This window comes from Parasteatoda tepidariorum, chromosome 11, assembly GCF_982258835.1.
Source record: "Parasteatoda tepidariorum strain Cologne lab strain chromosome 11, Ptep-v5.0, whole genome shotgun sequence".
Taxonomy (NCBI): domain Eukaryota; kingdom Metazoa; phylum Arthropoda; class Arachnida; order Araneae; family Theridiidae; genus Parasteatoda; species Parasteatoda tepidariorum.
In genome coordinates this window covers 5,570,270-5,594,361 of record NC_141765.1, presented here as the reverse complement: position 1 = coordinate 5,594,361, position 24,092 = coordinate 5,570,270, and the positions used below count along the sequence as shown (strand labels likewise).

General features: G+C 29.4%; 1 protein-coding gene and 1 long non-coding RNA gene across 2 annotated transcripts in view; one reads left to right on the top strand and one right to left on the bottom strand.

Annotated features, from left to right (window-relative positions):
• The window catches only part of LOC139427025 (uncharacterized), a 97,484-nt gene extending 85,680 nt beyond the window's left edge, over positions 1-11,804 (bottom strand). Inside the window, exon 1 of the long non-coding RNA XR_011638159.2 lies at positions 11,340-11,804. This is a non-coding gene — a long non-coding RNA (uncharacterized LOC139427025). The remainder of the gene's footprint in view (positions 1-11,339) is intronic.
• LOC107456058 (uncharacterized) overlaps positions 1-24,092 on the top strand; it is an 80,125-nt gene that overhangs the window by 32,119 nt on the left and 23,914 nt on the right. The gene's annotated exons all lie outside the window — the stretch shown is intronic.

Genomic DNA, 24,092 nt, shown 5'->3' with positions numbered 1-24,092 from the left:
AAAATATAGGAATATTTTGTGGCCACTCGGAACAAAATAAATTAAAACAAAGTTAAACTTTAATAGAATTGATTTACTGGGTCGATAAATCATACAACTTCCGAAAGCATATATTGAAAGTGTGTGAATGTGTCCTCTCTGTAAAACGGGATGTGACGTATGTAGGTTGTCAAGTACAGTACAGTACTGTGACAGTCAAGCTGTTCTTCCATCAATAACAAGGTGTAAATTCATATCTTCTTGAATATGCGATTGTTTCTCAGTACTTTGTGATCTTTCTCCTCGTAAAAAGGTATACCTACACTGGGAGCCTGAGCACATGGGCACTTCTGGTAATGAGTTAGCCGAGGAATTAGCACGGACCGGCTTAAGTGCGATTTTCAGTAGCCCTAAACCAGCTTCGGGAATTTCTCCCACATCCTCCAGGGCATCTATTTTCAAGCTCTATTCAAAAATTGCCCATGAGCAATGGCGTAACTCGGACGAACAAAGACAAGCTAAGGAGTCCCTGGTCTTAAGCCCTGGTGTGCATAAAAAAGAGCATTTGGGATAACATTGTGTTAAGTCCTGGGAACTACAGGATATTCATGCCAGATGTTTACTGAACTTTGTTTCCGACATAAAACTGTTCCACCAGTCGTGATCACGTGTTTGGATACAATAGACCTCTGGTCGATGTGCTTTACTTCTGCCTAACCTCTAAGTCTAAGTACAGTCCATCTACTAATTGTATTTATTGTTGCTCAGGATGGTGTGCTCGTTACAAAGCTCTTCAAAATTGAAATACAGATAGAACAAAATAGAAAAATATATACTATGGGACAGGATGGGATCGAACCTCAATGTTACAATCGATTCCTCTTTATAATGTCTTTCTCTAATCTGAGCAATTTCTTCATTCATTCTAGGACTTATAATAAATCATACGTTGCCAAGAACACACAAGCCTGCATGTGCGTGTAATAATAAATAAATAAATAAAAACTTGGAATAGTGATGTTTTTTTAAAAATTATATTTACAGCAGTCTGGCCTTTTCGCCAAACGCTATTTAAAATGGAGGTAATTGGTGCGAATCAAAGCCTAACCGTGGGTGCGTAAGTGAATAAATTTAGTTTAGATACATAAACAGGCTGGTTTTCTTAATTCAAAGATTGGCTTGTCTCCTGCCAAAGTGCAGAACAAACATCTCACAAGTGAGAAAAACAGCACAAAAAATATCGAACCCACTACCTGTACGCATCAGAGAATTTGGCAGCAATGGAGGCCCCAATAATATATAGTTGTTTTATCGTTACCTCCTCGTGCACTGTTGTTGTTCCACTGACCGTTCTGAATAGTGAGTTCGAATCCCACTATTAGACTGAATATATATATTCCTGCTGGACTGGATAGACTTTCGTGAAATTGTGCTATCTCTGTTACTCAAACTGAAACGAGTTTTTAAGTCGTTCTTTGTATTTACAGAGAAACTCACATCAGTACGTAAACAAATAAATAAATCCCCCTACGCCATAAGTCATGGATAAAGCATTCACCATAGTATGATATAGCTGAGATTAGTATCTTTGAGACACTTTTATTAAACATTTAAAGCCATCAGTTTAGTGTCTTTAACCCTTGTTATAATTGAGAAATTATATTAGAATAAGAAATAATTAACCGTCTTCTAACTCCTATCAATCATTTAAATAAACCACCATTTTAAGTAATCAGATTATTATCATTCTATTCGGAAAAAGGCATAAGCGTCAAAATGTTCAAACAACCAAATAAATGGTAAAAATGAGTGGACAGTTTTGAAGAACATTTTGGTAATTTTAAAGTGATTCTTTAAAGTATTTAATTGATTAAATTTGCTATTTAGTTTTGTAATTGCTACTAAATGCTTGATAATAGGAACTATAATTATGAAATCCAGAATCTTCGGTATACCATTACCATAGCAAATTTCCAAATCATTGGTTTAAAAACAGTATATTTTAATTTCGTTACCAGAATTATGCTTTCTTTTACCAGAAATAACTTTACTATACAAGTAAGGTAATTTTTCCAGAATTTTTTCTAAGTGTAATAATGGAAGTTTTCAGAAGTCTCAAGAATAAGCACTCATTTGCAATATCACAATGCAGAGTTCATCTCTCACAAAAAAATATGATCACGAAAATGTTGCGTGTAAAAGGCTAACAACTATTGTTGGGTAGATGCGTATCATCTGTCTTTCTTGTGATGCTCCAAAGGCATATCAATCAACATCCTTCTTCTAAGAACTATTACGGAACGGAAGACAAGCGAAACTGTAAGTAGGTAAGATGAGAAAGTACTTTATCATCACCCACGTCTTAAATGATGAAATTATCAACATATCAGAACTTATTAAGTGGCCAAAGAATTGGCTGAATTTTGATGTGATTTTTATTTATGGTAGATGGAGAAATTCTTTATGGTTATTCCTTGAAGACTGCTCAACAAGCATTGCTTGACCCCATTGAAACCTTTAATGTTACCGCTATTTATGTAAACAAAGCCCTTCGTTAGTATTCTTTGCATTTTCCGAAGTTGATCAAATCGCTTTACATCAATATTTAAAAATTAATGAATTTGTTGATACGTATTCTTACCACGGTCTTATAAAAAGTGAAAAATACGTAAATATGAAAAACTCTTTTCATATTCTTAACAATGTATTGAAGCATAATTTGAAATTATTGAAGAGAAAAAATTTAAAAAATGAAACTATGACCTAGTGACTATGACTATCAATCAATAAGTATTATGGCGGAAGGTTGAACTACTTTTCTTGAGATAATGGAATCTCTATTTTTCAAGAGATAAAGTGGACCAAAGAAATCAACCTGGATTATCATTCGAAACTCTCAGTCTATGAAGACTGTAAAATAATCATAAACTAAACACTAATTTTGGCTAGAGTTAATTTCAATGATTTGAACAAGCATGTTTCAATTGAATGACAAACATAATCTACATAAATGTCAGTCGATGCATCTAAAATATACTTACTAAAATAAATTTCATCAGGGATGCTGGAGGCACAATTTGTTTCTAATTTTAAACAATGCAATAAAGAGATTTTAGAAAGTATATTTGATTGATTTGTTTTATATCCTATAATAACGGGCTTACTCAATTTTATTTCAGTAGATATTTCTACATAAATTTGAAAGCTTCTGGTATTGCTCTGAGTATACATTTGAGGACTTTAAAATTGGATTTTTTAAGCTACTACTTCAAGTGGTTTTGACAGAAAAAAAAATTCTTCGTCCTTCTCTTTCTTAGAGAGAAAAAATTCTTCAGTTGTGTTGCATGTCTATTAATGAAGTCTTCGCCATCCTTCTAGAATGAACAAAAATACAGATAAAAAGTTTCATCAATGTCTAATTTAAAACAATTAATTTAAAAACTTTGTTTACCAGAACTACTTAACTATAAAATGCTATAAAAACATAAAATACTACGCCTATTTAGACATGTAATGATTTTTGTGTTTGTTTTATTTCTTATTTCAAATATCAAAAATATCCTGAGTTTCTACATCTGTTTTATTTTCGAAAAAATTATTGAAAAAGCACTGTTTTCTTTCAAATAATTAATAATAAATAATCCCTTTGATATACTAACAGCTTAAAATAGGGATTGAATCATATTTAATCTTCTTTTTTATTTGGAATAAAAGTCAAAAGAATTTGATAAATAGAAAGTACATCCCTCACTGTTGTTTTCCTTTTTTGTTTTCAACAAACATTCCTCTCTCCAGTTTGAGTTTCATTGCACTTCAATATTTGGTGAAAGTCACATAAAATGTACGCAAGAGACAGAAAAGTCTCATTGTTCCCTCGAACATGAAAAATATTTAAGTTACTACATAACTTTTATCATTTTATTTATCGGAAATGGAGTAACTGTTTGAAAAAAGAAATATATATTTATTGAAATTTATGTTGTCATATATTAAAGATTCTATGATATGAAGAAAATGTTTTTCGTCTTTTTATTAATGGAATGTATATGATTTAGTATGAAAATAAAAAATTTGAAATTTAGGATGAAAATAACATTGCGAATACTTAAAAATTCCTTCTCTTTTTTTGCCGTCTAATGCTTAAACAAACAATTAGCATATTTTTAAAGCTACTCTGAAAAAATTCCGAATCAAATTACGATATACTGATAGCCTGAGTGCAGTTACTTTTTACTAAAAAATTTATTGCATCTGCCGTAATTTTTTATTGTAATTATTTACTGTAAAATGACTGAATCACTGTAATTAAATAAATATTACTGTAAAAATTACGGTAACAAAATTGACAGTAAAATGGATTTTACGAATTCTTCACCAAGAGTGTCAAAAAAGTACTTTTTACGGTAATTTGATTCGGAATATTTTACAATGTAGAATAGATTGACAATTTATTGATCAGAATTACGTCAGTTTTGTGTATATATCTTACTTTATAAAACTAGCAAAATGAGAAAATTTATACTACAATATTCTACTCACTAAATTATTTGAGAACACTATTATTAAATTTTTAAATTTTCTAACAGCAATAAATTTATAAAAAATTCCGTCATAAAAGTACAAATTGTACTATTGGTAGAATTGTGCATTTAATTTAATTTAAAAAATATAGCAAGCAAATTTTATTTTTTTCTGTCATGCTTATCAAATGTCATAATAAACTGCTGTTTGTAGAAAATGCAACACCATGAAGGAATCATCAGAATCAAATGAAATTCGCAGCAAATGTCAATTATAGGATATTATGCAAATTAATAAAGTTTCAGAGCCATCGCGCGTGCGTGGCGCGCGCAGCGCCCTCTGAATTGATGCTGAAAGCGTATAAATAAAGTGCTGTAGCGGGACGTTGAAAATAGTCTATGATTATTTGTTAGTGGCAAACGTTTAGTGAGACCTGAGTATGCCTCCACGACGGAAGAATAAGAAATTCAAGCAACTTACGGAGTTTGAACGAGGGAGGATAATCGGCCTTCGAGAAGGAGGATTTTCCTATCGCGCAATAGCAGCTCGTATGCAGCGGAACAGTTCCACAGTGATGCGAGTTTGGAAGCAGTGGACCGACGAGCACCGAACAACTCGAAAAACAGGCACTGGACGACAGAAGGTGACGTCAGAGCGCGATGATCGACACCTGCTCCGCATGGCGGTGAATGATCGCACAGCTTCCTCCAGGCAGCTGGCAGCACATTGGTCTACTGCTACAGGTGTACAATTGTCGGCTTCGTCAATTCGTCGTCGTCTGCTGCGCCGTGGATTGCGTGCAAGGGTTCCATTATACAGGATTCCCCTCACGGCGGATCATCGACGGCTGCGTCGGCAGTGGGCTCTTGAGCACAGAGACTGGCGAGCTGATTGGCACCAAGTTGTCTTTTCAGATGAATCACGCTTCAATTTGTGGACCCATGATGACCGTGTTCGTGTTAGACGTTATGCCGGTCAACGCTGCCTTCCTGAGTGTATTATTGAACGACATAGTGGTCGAACACCCGGAGTTATGGTCTGGGGTGCGATTTCGTATCATGGACGATCCAATTTGATACGAATTGAGGGTAATCTCAATAGCAACAGATACGTCCGTGAAGTGCTACAGCCCGAAGTCGTTCCTTTCCTTCAAGGCATCCCTGGAGCTATCTTTCAGCAGGATAATGCACGCCCACATGTTGCGCGGACTGTTAGAGACTTCTGTTCAGCACAACGCATGCAACTTCTTCCTTGGCCTGCTTATTCGCCGGATATGTCGCCTATTGAGCACGTGTGGGATATGGTTGGTCGGCGTCTCACTCGTGATCCGCGTCCTGCAGTTTACAGTATTGTTTTATTTAGTGTAGTTTTATTTAGATAAGTTTACATTCTTGAAGCTCCAACCCAGTCGGAAAGAGAACAGAAAGAGACTAAGAAATAATTCAGAATGTACACCATACGCTTTACAGGGTGTTCCATAACCACCACCTTTTATCTATGTTTTTAGTATTCTAGCCAAATATGAAGTTGAAAAGTTTAAATTTCAAGTTCTTCAATAATCACCGCCTTTAACATATGTTTTTAGTATTTCTTCCAAGAAGGAAGTCAAAAACGTTTACAAAATATAAGATGTAAATTAATATGCAAGCAAGAAAAAAACAAAAAACGTTATAAAAATCTGATGACTCAGTATTGGAAAAAGTGGGATTGAAGACATCAAAACCAGTTTAATTACTGAATAGAAACTTGAAGTTAATTAGATAACTTTGCTTGTTTATTATGTAAACATATTTTGAGCGTGCCATTTAAATCTTTATGTAAGATATATTTGCTACGAAAATTTTATTTTAAATTGTCTAGCAAAAATTTTGTTTTTGAGTTTAGTAATTTATTAAATAAAATGATTAATTTATTAAATATTATCAATAGATATTAAAAATTATCTTCTGTAAATATTACTTAAACTATTTGAACTAACTCAATTTAATTATTATTATTTTTCTGCACTTAAAATTAACTTAATTTTTAAAACAACAAACATTTTCATTTCAAACTATATTTCCTTTGCATTTAAATTATTATTAAATAAATGCCTTTAAATATATTTCATTGATTTTGATTACTTAAGATTGAAAATGAGAAAGTTATAAATTATTCATAAGCCTTACCTAATTGCTTCTTTCTTCGATCATGTGAATTTAATTAAGAATAGATTCCAAATCTATTTTTTAAATTTTGAATCAGAGTTCACATTTTCCTTTTTAAACTAATTCAAATAAAGGCAGATAGATTTTTGAAGCAAAATAATTGAATTTCCATGCGTAAAATTATTTCTCAGCTTTTCAAAACCGTTGATGTTAAAAGTAAACCCTTGATAAAAATAAAATCTGTGAAATTAGCATTTATTATGCTTTAGTGCTCCTAATATCTAATTATTTCTAATAACTGATGCAAAAAGTTTGCAAAATCTATCTGCAAAGGAAAGATGCAAATTTTTTATTTAAACTGGACAAAGTTATGCATTACCTCGGGGAACGTAAATCAATTTACTTTTTGAGGAAGTATATTTTTAGTGACGACCTTGCTAAAGAGATTTTATATGATTGGTTTTAAATATGCATTTATGCCTTTATTGTTAATGCATAAAAAGCTGACTTCTTGAAATTTTTTTAAAAAGCTTTATATAAATTGAAGAACGTGATTTTTATAATAAATGTATCCATTTTATTTGAATCATAATTTTTGTTTTGCTTTAAGAATAATGAGTCAAACTGGAAAATATTAGAAAAACTAATAAAGAGCCGTTTAAAAACTCGTTGCTTTTACTTTATAAGTCCCAGCAAAGTATAAGCATTGCATGTAAAGCCGGGCGTTTTAGGCAAAGTATGAAATATGAGACTTCTGCATACTTTCCCGAGGCATTGTATATAATACCTAGGCATTCTATAGAATGGTAAATGCTAATTAAGAAAAGTAAGAGAAGGTCCTGATTAGACTATTATATAAATTACGTGAATTCCTCAAGGATATAAATGTTATTCTGAAAAATAATGACAGTGCCATTAAAAAGATTCAAAATGCATTAAAAAAATGGAAGTTGTTTAGAACAAAACTTTTCTTATATAGATAAACAAAATTGTCATTTGTAAAAAAGTAATTAAAATAAACCAGCTTGTTGCATTATGGTCATATACGAAACGAATCGGAGTCACACTTGGCCAATTTCTCATTTGGCATTTTATAGAGAGCCTAGGAAACGTGCAGACATGAATCGTTTCATATATTGCCGATTAGTTTCAGGCATTATATGCAATGTCTTCTATAGAATGTCAAATTTCAAACTTTAACTGTAACACCACAGAGAATTGCAGAATTGCTATTTAAGCTGTATTTAGAACTAAGAAACATTCAATTATTTTATGAGTGTTTCAAAATCTTCTTGATTCTTCATCATTGTTGCGAAAATTAAATTAGTTATCATTTATTTTGGCAAAATAAGATTGCTTTCATATTCAAACTGTACTTAAATTTGAATTGCACAACATACGGTCTTTCAAAATTTAAGCTGACTTTCTTTTAAGAAGCATTCAGCATTAGTTTTAGCAAACATGGCAGTTTTTTTTAAATCTGTGCACACTTACTTTACTTGCATCTTTAAAAAGTTTTCAAAACAGTTTTTAGAACAAAATTTAATTTAAATAGCTACTAATCAAGTTTTAGTTTTCTTAATTAAACAAATTATATTAATCATAACAGTATTCAGTATAAGCATTTGTGATCGTTTGTATTGTTTCAGTTTTTTCAAAACAAATTTATTTTAAATAGCTGCATATCTTTTTATAAATAATAATTTAATGCCTAACGCTCAGTAGTTTTGCTACCTACAGTCCCAGGTCAAATTATTAGATGCACTTTAAGATTCTATGTGAAATCTTAATTATCAAGTAATACTATAGAGTTTTACGCTGCTGAAACCGGTTATTTACGTCCGTGTATCAATTGGTTTAAATTGTAAGAACAAATAGGAGGAATCACCTGAATAAAAACCCATTACATGTATGTTTAAATATTGCATTCAAACTCGAGCAAAATATGTAATTATTAAAAACCTGCTGCGCATCTAATATTTCGGCCTAATTATTATACCTGATATATTTAAATAATGTATCGTCTAATTTATCCAATCGTAGAATTTATATTATATATCGTCTAATTTAACCAATTGATATACTAACGTAAACAAGTGCAAACCGGTTTCAGTCACGTAAAAACATTAAAGCTGTATAATGATAATTAAGATTTTACATAGAATCTTATAGTGTGTCTGGCCAGGGACTGTATACAAGATGCTAACTCGGTTTATACTTATTAGTCCTCTAAGTTATTCACTCAAATAATGCATTATAACAATCATTTCAGCTTCATTTGTATTCGCTGCATCATTTATAATGATAATTGCAATGAAGGAGAGAATCTTGCTTGTCCATTTCCAGTTCAGTGCAAATTGTGATTATTATGCGGGAATCCAAGAGAATCTATTCTTCACAATTGTTAGACTGCTTCGTAGCTTTAAATTGGAATACCCACAAGAGTACTCCCGCTTAGTTGTTTCTTAGAGAAAGCAGTACGCGATCAATATAATGATGATAAGATCGGTTTTGATAATTACTTTAAATTCTCCGATCATTATTGTTCAACAAATTGTATGCATCAGGATCAATTAAAGATGAAGTAGTACGTGACGCCTTATTTAATACCTTATAATGAGAAGGGAGAAAATACTCATTTTCATTTAAAAAAATTTATCGAATATTTTAAATATCCAGCTTAAATTATTACTCATCTTAAATTGGAATAAAGATAAGGAAAGATAATAAAGATACTAAAAACATTAAAATAAAGATATATGATACTTAATATTTTTAAAAAAAGAAACAAGTAAATTTCTTATTTTAAATATCCAGCTTAAATTAAGTATTACTCAGCTTAAATTAAAATAAAGATAATAAGAAATAATAAAGATACTAAAAACATGAAAATAAAAATATTTTGATACTTGATATTTCGAAATAAAGAAACAAGTAAATTTTTTTTGTCAGAAATAATTTGTATATGATTAATGATAAAGGCCTATATGTTAAATTCATCTTAGAAAATTTAGATAGTTTTAATAATATTTTACTTCAATTTTTCTTTTTATGTACGGATCTCACGAAAATTAATAAAATTAAGTATATTTAGCTACAAAATTGTATCAAAAACATAATTTAGAAGAACGTCTAAACTATTACTCATTTTTAAAAACATTGTCAATTTGCTATAGTTTTAAAAAAAACGCTCAGATGTCATAAAATTACTAAATCTTAGTTAAGTAATAGTTTTTAAAATATTAATAAATTAGATTAAATGTAGAAGTTAGACACATTTTTAAAAACACCAGTAATTTGGCACTTATTACAAGCGATCATATATATTAGTCACATAAAATATTATTAAAAATTTCAGCTTTTTCTTTCAAATTGCTCTTTTTTAACTATAATTATGTTCTAACATTTAAAAATTTCAAGTTTTCGGAGTATAGTTACTATTTTTATAAATCTATTAATTTTAATTTATTTATATTTGTTGTAATTACTTTTTTCTTGGTTTATTCTAAAAAACTCATCAAAAGTTGATTTTTATCTGACTCACTTCGAAATACTTGAAAATATTATATGATTCATAATAAAAGAATTTACAAACATATTTTTAGTTATCAACAAATGTCTCTCTATTTTAAACAGATATATTTCTATAAAATAAGCCATTTTATTTATATTTTTTATACCTTTAGTGCGCATAAAAAAACAACAGGTTTGACTTTTACTTATACTTGGTTTATGCATATTGATAACTATTAGCACTTAAGACAAAACCGTATAAAGCATATAAATTCAGCTCATATTAATTCTGTATTGACAGAACAGAAAGTCTCAATTTCATCCCAGATGAGTTTAAATACACATAGTAAATAAATTGACAAAATTGAAGAAATTTCACTTAATTTAACAATAGAATATTTCTGATGTGGTTCTGTTGTTATCTACTTAATCCTGTGATATAATAACTTTTTTGTAACCGTCGTTGAACAGCCGACCCAATATTTTGGGTTTACGATTACTAATCTTCAACTCCGTAGTCTTGTTTTTTTGAACCCAAAGCGGAAGACAAGGGAACTCCTAAATTAAGTATTGGGAGAAATTTGCCTTAGTAGAGGATTTTTTTATTGGATTTTTGATGCGCTATATTGAGAGGAAAACCACGAAAATCTCCTACGGTTAGACTGATGGCAAGGGGACTCTAACCCATGATCCGTCTACCATTTTACGTCAGCACTGTGGTCGGCTTCGTAGCTATTGCTGGGATTCGAACCCTGTTTACCTCATTGGAAAGCAAACGCTTAGTCTCCTGAGCCATAACGGATCAAAAAAAATTTTTAAAAAATGAAAAATAAATAAATACAAAATAAATAAAAGTAAAAAACAAAAATAATTATGTAATTATTTAAATATTTGGAAAGGGTGACTTCTGGTACTTTGTTTCGCATTTTTTGTATTTAACAAGTCCAACAAAACGTATTTATTTATAGTGAACGTATTTATTTATTTATAGCTCTGAGCAGTATAGAAATAAATTCATTTTAAAATCTTAAGATTTCTTGTTTCTTAGACACGTTTTCCAATGGAGTGCCAAGCTTAATGTCTTCAAAACAATTTTTGGGAATGTGTAATTTATTTGTTTTTAAAGCACATCTTTGATGCCAAAAAATAAAATCTGTTTAGCTATAAGATTTGTCTTACCTCATACGAATGGCAGCTGTTTTATCTGAGGCACTTCGAATATCAAAGCAGCAATCTAGAGTAAATTATCTTCGAAACAGTTTTGTTTTATAGATAATGAAGCATCTGTTTAACATAACTATGTCTCAAATTGTCCCAGTCATAAAAATGCGCAGCTTATTATCCATTTCCTCTTATATAATCGTTCAGAAGAAAGTGCGTACGAAGTCGATTAAACGTTCTTCGTCCAAAACAGCTTTTTGCCTTCCGGATATACTAAAAACAATTTTCTATGAAAATAAAATTCTATTTTATGTCAAGACATGTTTACACTGACACTAAATACGTAAATGTATAAGAGGCGATCGAATTTGTTTGGGAATGTGCCAAAAGACATTTGCTGTTTTCTATGCTGAACGTTACAAATGCAGGAAGGGAAAACTACTTTTATTACTTAAACTTCCCAAGAAAATGATCCAGCGTGAACAAATGTATCAATTACAAAAAATTATCTAGAAAATGTGTTACCGAAACAAAATGCTTTAGATAAGCATGTTCGATACATTTAGTTTTAGTTTATATCCTATTGCAATTCTGAATTATGAACAACTGAATTGTGTACTTAAATTGCCCATAACCAATTCGAAAGATAGGATAAATTAAGATTATTTTATTAATTTTCTTTTAAAAACTTAATTTTTTTCAACATTTTTAGAAAACATTTTAAAAATTCAATTCTCGAAATGAAAATTAAATAAAAATCAAATGTTAATTAAGTTACCAAGGACTGATGAAATGAGTTCCTAATTTTTGATTGAAATTAGTACATAACTTAAATTGAGTCATTTAACATTAAGGGACCAGTTTTTAAATCCCACCTTATTTCAAATCTGTAATCAGCATTCCTTAAAATTTGTACGAATGATCCGGACAAGTCAAATCAGGGTATGTGAAGTACCATATCTAAAGTCAAAACAGAGTGTAATTCTACATAAAAACATTATAATATGAAAAAGTTACAATTATTACACTAAACATATTTTCTATTGGCTCTATCTGTAATAATTCAATAATTTTTTTTCTCAGAATTAGTGCAGATACTTGATAGTCAAGAGCCACCATTTTGTTAAATGTTTTAAGAAATATTTTTGGAATTATTGAAGCTTATTTTTTACTAAATCTTGTTTATATTTAAAGCATATTATTATATACTGAATATTTGAATTTTTTATTTGATAAACTGCTTCGAAATCAGAAGGTTGTAATTTATCATGGCACAAAGTTTTAAAATAGTCTCGCAGCAGTTTAATCCAAATTCTTTACTGTATAGGTTTCTTTGAAGAATTTAAGTATAATTTTTGACAGTGTGAGATACATTAAAATTTTTTTATGAAGAAAAAAAAATAATAAAATCGTTTATAATAACAAATTCATTAGGTAAATATTATTATAATGAACATGGTCATGTTCCAAAAATTTTAAATGAAGGAAAGAAGTTCCCTTAAAGAAATCAAGAGAATCGTTCTTGTTCTCTCATCTTGAATTTCTGTAAAGATAAAACAGCTGGGACGGAGATCCCGAAGTTCTCAGTCCAATCGCCAATAATTAAGAATGAAAAGCAAGTGAATTATTCCTAACGGGCAGTTAAAAGCGTAGGAAGAGATCCATAATTGGCGATTTATTGAAAGATAACATAGCCAAAAGTAAAGCCAACCACCAAAATTAAATTTGAAAATAATTTGGGGAAGAGTGATCGCCAAAAAGACTGTGTGAATTAGTATAACCATGTCACATTTTTGTGGTAAGAAATAAAGAGTTATAAATAGATTTTGTTTTCGATTTAGTCGCAACAATCAATTAATGAGTTTTACATTTGCATAGAAATAAAAAAAAGTTAATCGTTGCATTGCTTGAAAAAAGAATTAAATATTTATATTAGCTTTTTATAAAAAAAATGTAGTAAAAATTCAATAATAGATTTGATTTAATTAAAATTTGATTAAGAGTGATTAAGAAATAAATTTAAAAAATTAAGGACATTTCAAAATATAGGAAATAATGTGTGTTGTTATTCATACTAGAATTTTTAAGTCTAAAAACTACATTTAATGACTGTATTTACAGTCAAGTTTCAAAGAAAACTTTTTCATATACTATCAAAACATTTTGTTTTCAAGATCACACCATAAAACCATTTTTGAAGCCACACCATAAAACCAAAAACAAGGAATTGAATTATTTTTATGGCGCAAGGTAAAATTGCTGCGAAATTCCCCGATTTTTAAATTCTACAGTTCTACAGAGTGTTTTTAATTTTATGACTATAACATCTATTTACTATGTTGTTAAAATCTATTTTCTCAAAGTGAAAAATACGATACAAAGCGTATATTAAATTTCAAAAGAGCATCAACAAAGTTTTTTTTTGTTTTTTTTGATGAAAGTGATCCCTGACGGCATCAAACAGATTGTAAAATACTTTTTCTTACTTTTTGTTTTCCGTTACGTGACTAAGTTTCACGTCGTGAGCTACTTTCTTTTTAGATATTGATTATCAATAAATCCTACATTTCTGTGAGTGAAATTGCTTTCATTTCTGAATTTTTTTAAAGCTATCTGGATTCCTACAAGAAAAGTTAGATACTTAGATATTTTTACAATTTACAAAAAACTATTGAATGGAGGATAAATATTTTGAAAATAATACGAGAATCGTTAGAATGGGCTATTTTAATCAATTTTAACCTTTAAAAAAATGTAATAGAATGTCTTATTGCATTTATAAATTTTTGAGAACTATTTCGATACCTACAAGAAATATTAGATCGACTGCCTACCAAAAACTGTTAAATGTCAATTTCGTTTTGGTAATGAAGCAAAACAAATGAATGGTACACAAATACAGATATTAATACTAATACCTAATATGCCAATATACCTAAGATATATTGTTTATATTAGATGTATTAAGGTATTATTATGTATAAAGTATTAAGGTATATTAGGTATTTTATATAATAATATTTCCATAAGTATATCCTATCTTCATTTGGATATTTAATGTTTTAAATTAGTATAAATATTTGAAAACAAGCAAAGAAAGGAATCTTTCGTTTTGGCTATTTTAATCAATTTTGGCGTTAAAATAAATATTACAGCACTGTTTTCTTGTGTTTCTAAATGTTTGAATTATATCTATGTTCCTAGAGGAAATGATACATACTTAGATATTTTACAGTCTAAAAAACAATTGGATGTATTATTTTGCACAAAAATTCGTGAAAAAAAATAAAGAGTTTTTTTTTTAGCCATTTAATCTTTTAATAACTATTACAACAATGTTTGGGTTAAAGAATTATGTTTAAATTCCATTAATCTCGTAAATACACTATTTAATACATAAGTAAAAATGAATGTTTTTTCTTCAAACATTAATCCAAGTGTAAATGTTTATATAATTAATAAAAAAGTTAAAATTTCAAGGTTTAATTTTATAAAAAAATAAATAGTTTTCAATAAAATTAAAAAATCAAAATGATTTCCAAGCTTTTTTGTGTTAACAAATGGTTATGTAATTTTTTTTTTGCATTTATGCAAGAGTCATGGCAGGTAAATAATGTTTTCTATGAAGCGAATACTTTAAATTATGAAAAATAATATATTCAAAACTTATCCTGAAGTAATTACATGCAAATTTGAGACAGATTAAAAGTTGGCAAGTATTTTGCTTCCAAAAAATATTATTTCAACCATTTTAATAACATGCCAACAACAAATCTTCGCAGGTTTCTTGTATGATTTTAAAAAAAAGTTGGAACACTTTGAATTTTGCTACACTTTTATTGTATAAAAATGATTATAACAGTTCTGTCATTTTTCTGTAGAAGCAAGACTTACTAATTATATTATTCAAACGATTGAATTTTGAGAGTTTATGTTGTAAAATTTTTGTTTTTAACACTCACTTTTCTATTTTTATTATTAATATATGTACACATTCTCTAATTCCTACACTACATTTATACTTAATAACTTTTTTCTTGAAGTCGCTTTTCTGGAAGTAACAGATATGATTGCTTCATAATAGTATTCCTCAATTTTTTTCCTTTAATCTGTATTGTTTCTAATAAATCTTCATGAATATTTAAAATTTTAAGATGTATCTATTTTTTTAAATACTAATTGAAAAATAAGCAAAAAACAACCCCCAGGACCCATGTTTCAGAAACAGTCACATTTAAAATTATTTATAAATCTTATTCATTTGCAGCGTTTTCATGTCTGTCTAACACAAAAGTATGAAGGTAATATCTAGCATATTTAGGCCAATAAATTTTTAGTAAATATCAAAGAATAAAATTGGTTGAAATTAACAAACAATTAATTATTGGTTAAGTAGTTAAAATCAAATGTTGTTTTAATAAGATTTTAAAATGCGATAATTTAAGCTCCCTTTGATCTCTCTCCTCCACCACAACCATATGGTATATAGCATTTCGCACTAAAACTGGTTATTAAGGGACAATATATATAATTTCATACAAAAAGCTTATATCTTAGTTGGGAGCATATTATTATTAGAGAAGTCAATAGATCTTAGGGAACCTAGGTGAAGTTGGTATACACTTTAACAGCAATATTCAGAGGGATGGCTTTTCCGTGACAAATAATATTAGTAATGTAAATTATTTCCTGAAAAGCATTTTTCAAAATATAGTTATCATTGCAAGGCTAAATTGAATAAAGTTTTATGAATAAAATTGGAAATAAAGTAATTTTCGGAATATTATAATTCCATATTTAAAAAATGCACGCGGGGTGCATTTTTGGGGAAAAAAAGTGGTGATCGGTTGTCAAACAAATTTTCAATTGTCATTTGTTACATTTAGTCATTCTGTAGCAACCGTTAATTTCGTTCTGAAGTGCGAGAATTTCTATTTACATGAGACCAAAAAATAAATTTTATGCTTATAAATCATTTTAAAAAAACCTCTTTTTTCTATACCCAGTAGTATTTATGTTTGCGATTACTGATTTAAGTATTCATTAGAATATATGTTTAATAATAGTTAACCTAATTAGTTGCGAGAGTACGAGAAAAATTACAATATTCGATGCTGCAAATAATTCGATTGAAATTCCAATAATGCGGCAGTAAGATATTGTCTCAAAAGATAAAAGCCGGTTAGTGCTAGAAAATCGAGAAACACTTCCTCTTAAAAATAAAATAAAATTTTTATCGATATCATACAAAATCGTAAAATATATCACGATAAAGATAAAATATATCACGATCACAAAATTTAAAATATATCATATCATAATAAGTCACTTTAGTAATTCTTCTATGCCTAGAAAACATACACTCATATGCTATATATACTCACAAAATATAACCTCTAAAAGATAAAAATATATCACGATATAATATAAAATTGCAAAATATATCAAAATAAAGCATATCATGATCATAGAAATCAATAAAATATATCTCTATAAAGATAAAATATCACAAAATATAAAATACACCGTATCATAAGTCACGTATCTTTAGTAATTCTTCTATGCCCACCAGAATAGCGTACCTTTTAGGCTCTCTGATTTAAGCATTCATTTGAAAAGAGCTTTAATAATAGTTGTCGAGGAATTAGTTGCGAGAATATGATAATAATCGGAGGAAAATTGCAACTTTACTGATATCCCCCATCACAAAATCGAAACCTCTTTCCTCAACACCAGAATTATATTGAACAGACTGCCAATAATTAGATTGAAATTCCAATAATGCTAGGGGAATGCGGCAGTAAGATATTGTGTTAGGAGCATCTCTGGATGATAAAAGTCGGAAATACTTTGATCAAGAAACACTTCCGGTCACCTCTAAAAGATAAAATAAAATAATAAAGGAAAATATAATTTCAATAAATCTTTGCATTTCATTTATATAGTCATAGTCGAACTCACATTATTTGCAGAGATGTCATTTCATCAAAATTCATATTTTATTGACTGGAAAATCTGTTACCAGAAACATTTTGTTCCCGTTTTGTTTATGCATTATCGTGATTAATACACAAAATGATAGGTCCACAGTAACGAAATTTTTGATATCTTTTATGACTTATAATTTTCATTATCCTTTGAGTCAGTTATTATAAAATATTTTTAAAAAAATATGTATTTGAAAATAAAATCAAATATTTCAAACAATTAAATGCATAAATAATAATAATAATAATAATAATATATATATATGTATATATATATATATATATATATATATATATATATATATATATATATATATATATATATATATATATATATATATATATATATATATATATTTATATATATATATATATATATGTATATATATATATGTATATATATATATATATATATATATATATATATATATATATATATATATATATATATATATATATATATATATATATATATATATATATATATATGTATATATATATATATATATATATATATATATATATATATGTATATATATATATATATAGTTCGGCTTTACCCTGTCCCCCCCCATACTGTTGAAGGATCGGTCTAGACCAGCTCCCAAATTCTGTTTTCAAAAAGTCTTTTAAAAATCTCTTTAGTTCCTTTGTTTAGTTTCTTTTGGTTCCAGTTTCTTTTAATGGTATCAAAGTTGAAATTTCTCGGGAAAAATTTAATTCTTAAATCATCATAAACTGGACAGACAGTAAGTATGTGTTCGATATCTTCATAAGTTTTACAAACTTTACAGTTCGGGTCTTTCACGAACTATTTTGACTAATAACTACCTTGGGCTCCATGGTTGGTTAGAAATTGATTGATATAGAAGTTGGAGTAGATTTTTCGATTACTGACTTTTGGGATAAATTGGTAGGTGTGTCGGCCTTTTGTATCCTCACTATCCCATCTTTGCTGCCATGTTGAAAGGTTACTCTTCATAAGTTCTGTTCTCGTTGTCTGTTTTGATGGTATGTCATATAGATCTATTGTTGATTCTTGACAAGCTAATTCGGCCTGTCTATCAGCTTCCTCATTGCCCTCATATCCTTTTTGGGCTTTAATCCAATGGAATTTAGTAATATTTTTGTAAGTATTTTTTATCATTTGAACTAGGTAATCATTCGTGTTTGTGTTGCTAAGGGCTTGAAGACTGGAGTGTGAGTCAGAATAGATGTTTGTTTCGCTATTGATATCATTTTGGTGTATCCAGTGGAGTGATTGAAGTATCGCCCATAATTCTGTTTTGAAAACTGTTGAATAATCTGTAAGTCTGAAGTTGAGAGACTACAAGACCACCATCGACATATATTACGAATACACATCCCACTTTGTTTTCGCCTTAACAAATTAGCCTGGATCCGTCCGTAAATATCTCAATTCCATCTTTTGTTGGTAAAATGTAGTCACAATTTATGGATTTTAATTCTGGGGATGTATTGGTGGAAGTCTGGGAGAGGTACGTATGGATCTTCATCATATTTATGGAAATAAATATTCGCCATTTTTTCTTCTGTATTAATAATTAAATCTAGTGGGACGGTCCCGGCCAAAACTTGTAGTGCATCGGTAGAGGTTGTCCTGTAGGCTTTTGTTATGGAGAGAAGAGGAATTCGTTTCATTTTTTTAAGTCTGTTAAGAGTTCTGACTTGATTATTGCTCCAGATTTCGGATCCATAAGTGATTAATTATTGTGTACTATTTTGGAAAATGAATTTCTTAATGTGTGGGCTCATACCCCAGTCAGCTCCAGAGAATCTGTTCAGTTTAGCTTGGAAGATAGAGATTTTATTGTAAAGCTTATCCAAATGGGGCAACCAAGAGAGCTGATAGTTAAGTTGGAATCCAAGGTAAGTTATGGTTGGGTATATAGATGCACTCTGTTCACCCCGTTTTACGGTTGGTTTTCTAGTCATCTTGTTAAGTTTTGGAAAGACTATGGCCATGTGTTTTTGCTAGACTAAATTTGAGGTTTTGTGCTTTTGCCCATTTCTGAAAAGTCTCTAGTACAGTAGTCATTTGTGGGCCCAGTCGATTTGACATTGATCCTGAAATCATTACAAAGAAATCATCAGCAAAAGCAAAAATTTTTTCATTCATTGTTCTGTCTTCTTTTAGTTTTACATTGGCGATGAATAGCCACAGGATGGGACCAAGGCTCGAACCCTGTGGCACTCCAATAGTAACGTTTTGTAAGATCTACGTATTCTGTATGGAGTAGTTCTCAGATCTATAATTAGAGAAGCTTCTAATTAAATTCGTTAGAGTGAAACTACAATTCAGTGTATTCAATTGATTGATGATACTTTTCTACGGTACTCAGTCAAAAGCTCCCTTGATGTCGAGGGAAACTCCTAATGAGTGGTGCCCATTTTCTTTGGCCTGTTTTATGGAACTAATTAAACATTTAATAGCTGATGTGGTGGATCTATGCTATCGGAAACCGTATTGATCATGGTGCAGGAGGTCATTTGCTTCGAGGAAAAAGGTTAACCTATTTGCAACGAGCTTGTCTAGGACTTTACCCCGCGCTGGAAGCAAGGATATTGGACGATATCCATCAGGTATGAAAAGATCCTTTCCTGACGTAGGTATTAAGATGATTTTTGCTTTCTTCCAAATGGTTGGAAAATGTTCAAGTTCACAACACTTATTCATTATATTCTTGAACCATTATGGTTCAAGCTTAAATATTGCCTTGATAATTTCTGATGGTAAGCCATCATATCCCGGGGCTTTGTCATTTTTCAGCTTAAGGACTGTATGTTCGATTTCTGTGAGTTTAAAAGGTTGGTCTAAGTTATTGCTTTCGGTAGTGGGGAGTCCTGTACTGATTTAAAATGATATTTCAATATTTCACTAACGGTTTCTGTTGTGTTGTTTGTAAATGTTCCATCACTTAATTTTTGTTTCTTTAAGATATTATCGTTTGAAAAATGTTCTCTTGCAATGAGGTAGCTTGGTCCAAAACACTCCTGAGCGGTTATGATTTCCAAATAGAAATATAGTCTTTTCTTTTTCTGTTTTGTTATTTCTTTATAATATTTAGCTTTTTCTTCTTTGTATTGCGCTCTTTTTATCCGCATTTGCATTTGATCTGTTTCACCTTGATATTTCCGTCTTTTTGCTCTTAATCTTTTTCTAAGTAGGGAGAGCTCTAAAGTCCACCACTTCGGACTCTGTCTTATCTACGTCTTGCCTACTCTCATTTTTGCATTTCTACAGATCCCAACGATGTTGTTTGTCATGTCCTCAATATATTCATCCAAATCTGCAGTGTTTTGAAGGATGTTGACTTGTTTCTTGCTTTCCTTAATAGTAGCCTTAATTCTGATGGAAAAATCAAATAAATTTTTCTATGAATATCTAATTCTATTAGGTTGTTTAGTTGTTGATCTGTCAAAAGTTATCCCCATATATATATATATATATATATATATATATATATATATATATATATATATATATATATATATATATATACATTTTTTTTCCAATGCCCACCTGAGTTAACATTCGTCAATTCAGGCATTTACAGGGCGATTTTGTTGGTCTTTTTTTCAGTGGCACCATATTAGGTGGGCCAGCGTCGTTCCCACAGTGAGGGCTGATAGTACAGAGAAGGAAAGAACATCCATGCCTTGCCCGGGATTCGAACCCAGAACCTTTCTGATGCAAGGACAGTTCCCTGCCCCCTACACAGGCCGGTCGGCCGCAATATATATAATTAGACATGAAAAAGTCTCGTTATACCCAACATGTAACCATTTTTTGGAAAATTAATTACTAAATTTCATAACCTTACATATAATAAATTTATTAAACTCATTCATTAAAAAAAAGTATTTTAATATGTAATTATTTAGTTAGAGGTGTTGAATAACGTCATAAAAGCTTTAAATAATAATTGGAAAAAAAATGTTTTTAACTTTAACAAAATGCCAATAAAGATATTTTCAAAACAGAGTTTTCCAATTATTATTTTAATATTGTATAGTTAACGATATCCAATAGTACTTAATGATGTAATTTTTTATAAGAATATTTAATGAAAAATGTCTCAGGTTCCTGACACTTAACATCTGATAATAAATGTTAAACAAACATTTTATCTTTCAAAATAGCATATACATGTTACTTTTACAGCAATCGAAACCCACCAGACATTTGACCTTTTAGATCTAATATTAACATAAAGATATACGTAGTTACTAAAGCATTACGTAGAGTGGCTGTCACATGTCATAAAACTGATATTAACTTGCTTTTATGATAAAGGGCATCATTTTCAATATGTGTTGCAAAAGTAAGTAATGAGACTTTTGCCATTTATTAAGCACAGTAAATAGCCTGAATCTATAAATTAAGTTGTAAATTTTCCTATTTCCTTCAATTAGAAAGAACTTTACTTTCATTAAAAAATTAACAGTTGAGTGAACTTGCAGCTATTTCCTGTTGATTTGAAAATGTGTGTTCTTCACGACTGGAAAACAAATTTTTCTAAAACTTTCCTAATTTCAAACGGATGAAGTATTTTAACTCATTTGTTGAGAAATAAATGAAGCACACGCAGATTACGTTTAAAGATGAATGAAATAAGGCAAAGAGTGCTATCAAGGGAATCAGCGACGCTACTTATTCTAGATTTCCTAAGAGTTTTCCTCAAACATAAATGATGCAGTTTCCTTGGGTTTAGTCCAAAATTTGGTTTTCAATCTAAGTTTCAAGAAAATCAAGATTATTGATTTTAGAAGAGAGTTTCTGTATAGTGTTAAGCTACTTGGGTGTTACAGATTATTATCATGTCTCATAAAAATCGCATTTGGCTTTTTTAAAATTTTATGCCAATCACATCTTGATTTATTGACCAATATATTAACTTCGGGAAGTAGATTATGCATTAACAGTTTTATTTCAATCTTCTAATTGCTTCTTTACTAAAAAAGTCAAAATGTTGGAGCAACACTGACGAAAAGTAATCCAGGCTTTACTATTAGAGCTTTTTACTATTAGAACTTTACTTACTTTACTATTGCCGCATTATTGCAAAACGAATAAAATAAGTAAGAAGTTTTTTCATTACTTTATGATCATAGAAAGCACTTGTTTGCATTTTTGTTAGGGAAAAAATATTAAAATAAGAGTGAATTCAATTGCAAATGCAAATTTTAGTTTATGCTATCGTAATAATAATAATACTAACAACTGTAGCATTTGTAATGTAGTAATGAATTATGAAATCATCAGTATTACTAATAGATAGATTCGTTATGAAAAACTGCTGTGGAAAATTAATTAAATGTTTCAAAATTATAAATGACTCATTATTAAAGCAGTCATGTTTGTTACGGAGTTTTCGTCCTAACTTCAACAAGTACATAAAAATTACTCGGATTTAGATAGGAATTAAATACTATAATTTTTGGCATTAATTTTAACCATTCATTTATTTAAACATGATAAATTTAATACTTTACCTTTTCCTGACAGTGTATACATATGGACTTTAGTAATTAAGTTTTTAAGAATCTATATTAATATTAAATGATAAAATTTTTAAATATTCCATACTTGAGTATAAAAAATTTCTAAAAAAAAGAGATGGTGTAATCAATGATTTTATTCTTGTACTAAAAATGCTAAAAATGTTAAAATTAAAATGCGACATTAAATGTCCAAAATAATTAAATTTAAGCATTGTTAATCACCATATTTTTTTTCTGTTGTAAGTATAGAGCAAAAAGTGATCTTGATCATCTCAAATTATTTAATCGAAACAATATTCTACATTTATCAATATTATCTCGTTCTATTTTTATATCTATTCGTAATTTTAATTGTATTCTTAATATTATTTATTACAATTCTCTTTACGACAACACGGAGAGAGAATTGACCGTACTGTATGTAATGTCATTTCTGGCAAAAACTACCATGATTTTGGTTAATAAAACCAAAATACATGGTATTTTAACCATCCATTCGGTAATTTTTCCGCTTATACGGTAACGGTTTACCTGAAACTCTTTTTTTTTTAAATTATAAGTTTTCTTAACCACACATTTAGAAACAAAGGTATATTTAACCAAAACTAAAAAGTAACCACTAAAAAGTAAATTTAACCGAATAATTTCAATTTTAATAAAATCACTACCGAAGCACTTCAATAAAAATTACTCTTACTCTCTTTGTGTTCCTATAGAACCAGAAGCACGGTAAATTTCCCCATATTCTTGCAAAGGTTTATTAGTTGAAAATTTTATAAATGAAGGCTATTCTTACAGATTAATTAATAAAAAATCAAAATTTCAAAATAATCAGCCGTTTCAGTGATAACAGGATACAGGCTAGGGACAGAGTAAACTGACAGCCATGCAAATAATTTATTTGAAAAAATCTGACATGCGGCAATCATTGTTCTATAGTTTTTTCTCGTTAGCAGCACTACCTACTGACGAATTTTGTCCCTCTTTCTGAAACTTGATTACAATAAGATACTTTATTTCATAAGCAGAATTCAACTCGTTTATAATTCATTTTTTTCGGTCATGTTTAGTATATAAAACTTGTAACGTAAGTGATCAAAGGATTAAGCATAGCACAAAATATATTAATTTTAACACAATGTGTTTTGATTTGGATGATGTATTTACCAAAAGCACTATTCATATTTACTTAATGAAAGCTTTCTTTGAACTTAACCCCAGGTTCCATAAGATACGCAAGGCTTAACCTAAAGCGTGA